Genomic DNA, 6,000 nt, shown 5'->3' with positions numbered 1-6,000 from the left:
TATTAGCCCAGAAGTTTGGAATACAGGACGAACAACCCACATTCCACAAGGAACTCAAGAAGAAGGAAAACCAAAAGGTGGACGTTTCATTCCTTCTGAAAATGGGGAACCAAATACCCACGGAAGGAGTTGCAGAGATTAACTATGGAGCAGGGACTGAAGGAAGGGCAAGCCTGCCTAAATATAGCTATCTCCTGAGAGGCTCTGACAGTACCTGGCTAACACAGATGTAGAGGCTCACAGCCATCCATTGAACTGAGCACAGGGTCCCCAGTGAGAGTTAGAGAAAGGACCAATGGAGCTGAGGGGTTTGCAGCCCCCTAGGACTAACAACAATATGAACTAAGTAGTACCCTCAGAGCTCCCAGGGTCTCAACCACCAACCAAAGACTGCACATGGAGGGGTCTGATTGTTCTGGCAGCATGTGTATAGTAGAGGATTGCAAATTCGATCATCAATAGGAGGAGAGGACCTTGGCCCTGTGAAGGTTCTGTGCCCCAGTGTAGGGGAATGCTAGGGCCAGAAAGTGGGAGAGGGCAGGGTGGCAGGCATGGGGAAGTGGGAGGCAACAGGGGTTTGTTTTTGTTGTTTTTGTTTGTTTCTTTGTTTTTTGGAGGGAGAACTGGGAATAGAGAAATTTACATGTATATAAAGAAAATATCTAAAAGAAAAAAAAATAAGAACTACATCATTCTACTTTCCCAGTTTAAATCTTTTAGAAAATTGAAGTTTCTTTCACCAACTTGGGGAATTTCACCAATTTGTTTACATTTTATACCCCAAATTATAAAATAATAATTAGACTAAGAAGAAATGGTGGTTATAACATGCACAAAAACAAGTGTTAGCTGATTATTCTGCCATTCTGTCCTTAATTCATGTACCAAAAAATTCACATATAAAAGATATTCTCTCATTATCAGTGAATAGAGATATGATAGCAATAACATTTGATTCTGTCTCAACATATATTAAAATATATCTGCTTAAATGTATAGTTTGTCTGTTTACTAGACACAGCAACAGTTAAGCCAAGTATTACTTGATATCAAAATTCTCAGTTATATATATATGTGTATTTTTTTTTTTTTTGGATTTTTGAGACATGGTTTCTCTGTATAGCCATGGCTATCCTGGAACTCACTCTGTAGACCAGGCTGTGCCTCCCAAGTGCTGGGTTAAAGGGATGTGCCAGCGCTGCCCAGCTTGTATGTGCGTCTTTATTGCTAGAAGCTAAACTTTTTCGATGACGTTTCTCTCTGCATCATCAGCACTTTTTGTTAAATTTAGCATTGTTTTTGCTCTACAATTGGCTATGAGTTTTTCAGATTTCATACTTAGGTTCTCACAAACTACCATAATTGAGCATATTTGTTATCCTGGTCAAAAAACATAACCCCGACAGATCAGGGTTGACATCTGGGACCTGAGCATAATAACTTTGCATAATACAAAAATAGTCATGTCAACAAAGTACTTACTACACCTAAAGGTTAATTTAATGCAAAATATTTTTATCTACAAAGGTGACTTCTAAGTAGCAAGTCAGTGTGATACATATGTACAAATATTAAATTTCAGCAAATTTTTTGGATATGGATACAGTATACATTGTCAAATGTGAATTTTAGTAGCTTTTAAATTTATTTATAAATATTATAAAGTATTGCAGTAAAAATACTTGTGGTTTCTAGCCTACTGTAGATAATTTAGTTCCCAAATAAAAGAAATAGAACCTTTGTATTTATAATAATCCTTAAAACATTAGAGCTGGGCAGATATCAACTCTCTAAGCCATTATCTTTACTTCCAATCAATGACTCCATGACATATCTTGTCATTTTCTACCTGAGCCTCTTTTATTACAAGTGACTAGCCCTTATGTCCATGTTCCCGTGATTTACTTACCCAATGGTGTCTTTTCTTTTTTACCTTTCTCCTCTCTCTCTCCTACAGGTCTGTCTCAGGCCCACACCCATAAATAAAAGTTCTACCTACCTCTCCTCTGTGAGCTATGGGCTGTAGGCATCTTTATTCACCTAATAGTTTTAAGCTAAGGAGCAAGGTTGCATAGCATTATTTGCATTATTTGTTGTACATGAGGATCTCCTCATCACTGGATACAACCAGACTTTAGGGTCCAGAATTTTGCATTACAATACATAGCAACAGACAAAACCTTAACAATAAAGATACTATAAGTATATATCTTAATCAAAATTAATTATAAAATATATAAACTAGTTCCATAGTTAAATTTAGCAGGCTAATTTATGTAAATTTAAGCAGATACAGTGATGGTGTAAAGATGGTTGGCCTTGTTAGAGGAAGTGTGTCATTGTGGACATGGGCTTTAAGACCCTCACCCTAGCTCTGTGGAAGTAAATCTTCACTTAACAGTCTTCAGATGAAATTGTAGTACTCTCAGCTCCTCTTGCACCACCCCTGTCATGCTTCTGCCTTGATGACAGAACCTCTGAAGATGAAAGCCAGCCTCAATAAAATGTCAACCTTATAAGAATTGTTTCGGTCCTAGTTTCTGTTCACAGCAGTATGTCACCAAGAGATAACTTGATATCAGGAGTGGGGTATTGCTGTGATAAGTCTGACCATGCTTTTGATTGGAAGAATGTGGATTTGAGGACTATCGATTTAAAATCAGTGTAATTCTTTAAATGTGGCTTAATAAGGCTACCCTAGTAAAAATGTGGAAAAGTTTGTTACTTAGAGTGATTTGAATTGTGTGGACTTGTCCAAGGAAGTTTCAGTGGAGAATTTCAATATTGGTCGAGAGTTTGTTTGTGTGGCATTTTGGTGAAGAATGTGGCTACCTTTTGCTTTTGTCTGAAGAGTCTGCCTGCTTCTAAGGTGAAGAGACTCAGATTAATTGCACTGACAACCAAAGTCTCAGAATGTCCATCATAGACTTTGTTCTCTGGTTAAGTCTAATAAAGAACATTTTTAAATAAATATAACAAACTGAAAGAAAAAAATATTAAAATATAGCTTAAGATTAAAAGGGCATAAAGAAGTGAAATGGAGCTGAATCCTGTGTTTAAGGATATTAAATTGAGTTAATGGAGTAGTCACCTGGGGGAAGATTCCACCCAGCTAAGTTTAGGTCCTGGAATGGCAGTACAAATCTTCAACCTAAGAAGGCAAAGACAAGTAGAACTCTGAGTACACGGACAGCCTAGAATAGAACAAGTCTTCAGTGAAGAAAAATTTTAATCCAGGCTTGGTAGACCAAACTTTAAAGCCACTGCTTAGGATATAGGCATACAGGTCTCTGAGTTCAAAGTCACTCCACAGAGCAAGTTCCAGGACAGACAAGCTTAGGCAGTGAAGTAGTTGGAGAACAGAATGCTGGTGATAATGTAATAGAACAAGGGGACCATATTTCAGTTCCAGCAAGCAGCAGAATTCAGCAGCTTTGTCCAGAAGGCTCTGGCTCTAGAGTCTATAATTGAAGGGACTACTGAGACAATTGATGCTGGTTAGCTAGAGTTAAGAAATGAATGATTAAAAAGAGACCAGAATCACTGAAGTGATATCTTCTGGAAAGTCTTTTCTGAGACCAGAAAGAAGTTGTGTTCCAGAACTAGCAATGCTTGTACCATGTGCTGCAGCTGTACTTTACAATGTGCAAAAGTCACCCAGGTGGTACTGGTTTTGAAGGAATGAAAGGGTCATGAAGAGCAGCTGAGGCTTGGCACTGTGAGAGGCCATGAAATTCTATTGGTGAAGGTGCAACCTCAATTACAATTGATGGCCCAGGACTGAAGGGGTCATGCAAAGGAGTTTAAGCTTGGCACCAAGAGCCTGTGAAAGGCTGTTCACCAATAGCTTATTTGCATCAAAAGAACCCTGTGTGTGTGAGATACCAGTACTATAGGATGATCATCAAGAACAGCAACAGCAGTGGCATAGAGTCAGCCAGAACCTAGAGTGCTAAAGAGGGGAGAGCTGAAGAAATGACCCAAACACTTTGGAGGAGCACAGAAGGTGATGTGTGGATCTCAGACATTGTAACAAGAAGCTGTGAAGCTAAAGTTGACTTGGAAACCCCCACTGTTAAAGATGGCAGAGCCACGACATATGTGTTGAGGAAAGCTGCTAACAGGGAGTGGAACCAGCCCAGGAGAAAGAAGTTTGTTGCAGTCAACCAAAATGAAAAAGGATTTGGAGATCTGAAGACCACTTTGACATCAGACATGGAGATGCAGAATTTGGAGTTTGCTCAGCTGGTTACCCATCTTGCTTTGAGGGATTACAGCTAAGTGACTGGATGAATCTTAGCAAAGACTTTGAACTTTGAACTTTTAAAATTGTTGAGACTGTTATAGACTTTCGAAATTGGACTACATTTATTTTTTATTATGCTATGTTTAGGTATGGATCCAATAGATGCGTATGTTTGAATAAGTCTATGGGGGCCAGAGAGTACAATGTGATGGTTTGAGTATGGTTGACCCAGGGAATGGCACTGATATTTGAACTTGTTGGAGGAAGAGTGTTATTGTGGGCACGGGCTTTAAGACACTCAGACTAGCTCCCTGGAAGTTAGTCTTCTCCTAGCAGCCTTCAGATAAAGATGTAGAACTCTGGGTTTCTTCCACAACTCCCTTGTCTGGATGCTGCCATGCTCCCTTCTTGATGATACTGTACTGAACCTTTGAAACTATAAACCAACCCAGATTAAATGTTGACCTCATAAGAGTTGCCTTGGTCATGGTTTCTGTTCACAGCAGTAAAACCCTAACTAAGACAAACACTGGACATCAATTGTGTTCAAATTCACTTGTCACAATAAAAATATAAACAAACCCACAGTGTCGTATAATTCCAAATATCAGAATAGTTCAAACTAACATATAGAGAACCATGAATATTACCATATAACTCAAAATTCTGAATTGATTTCATATAATATACTATTATTTTGACATATTATTTCTTTAATGAAAAGCTAAATACACAATACTGTTCTACATAGGAGTTTTATTTATAAAGTATATATTCTATGCAAACATAGTGTTTAATAGAATAACACAGTTCAACATGGTTAATTAAACATACCTGAAAAATATTTATTAGCCACCTGGTGACTAAAAATAAAATAAATTAATGTAATGATCATCTCATTGTTTATGTACAAACATACTATTGCCAAATAGACTATAATTTATTGATATTTGCAGAAAATTTAGATAAGTGTTATATGGTACAGGGTAATGCAAGCCAGATAAACACTTATGAATTGATGTATAAATTTTATATATGTATAGATATTTTTGTATATATACCTATAAATGTATGAGCTTGTTGTCTATACACACACACACACACACCAAACACACACACACACACACACACACACACACACACACACACACACACCAGCACACACACATACATACACACAGAGTTTGGTTCTTAATGTTCACATAAAAGCCTACCAATAATCCCAATGTTGTTTATACAGAACCAGGAGGATTTTTCCGTCTTCCAATCAACCAGGCTAGCTGAGTCTGTAAGTTCTACATTAAGTGAGAGATCCTGTCTTAAAGATGAGTGAGGCTAGATGTGTGGCTCAGCAGTTAAGAACACTTGTTGCTTTTGCAGAGGACACAGGTTCAGTTTCTAGCACCTACATGGTGGCTTGCTTAAAACCATCTATAATTCTAATTCCAAGAGATCTAGCATTCTCTTCTGGTGGTATACTGAGAGGTGGAGACTTCTGGGAAATTTTAAATGTTTCATTCCATTACTTGTGATGACCAAAATTATGTGATCAGTTTATTCACTTATAACAAATATCTCCAGACATTTTTAGATTAAAGCATAAAATTAATGGCAGCATAATTTTTTAAAGTTATTAAAAATGTCTTCTATGTAGAACACTAGTGATGTACATATGAATTCAAAAAGGTATATGGTAACATGCACATGGCCTGCAAAACTGAAGCTAAATTGGCTCTCATTGTATCGAGAGGAAA

This window comes from Mastomys coucha, unplaced genomic scaffold (assembly GCF_008632895.1).
Source record: "Mastomys coucha isolate ucsf_1 unplaced genomic scaffold, UCSF_Mcou_1 pScaffold1, whole genome shotgun sequence".
Taxonomy (NCBI): domain Eukaryota; kingdom Metazoa; phylum Chordata; class Mammalia; order Rodentia; family Muridae; genus Mastomys; species Mastomys coucha.
The sequence above is the reverse complement of the archived record's forward strand: the minus strand, read 5'-3'. Positions refer to the sequence as shown.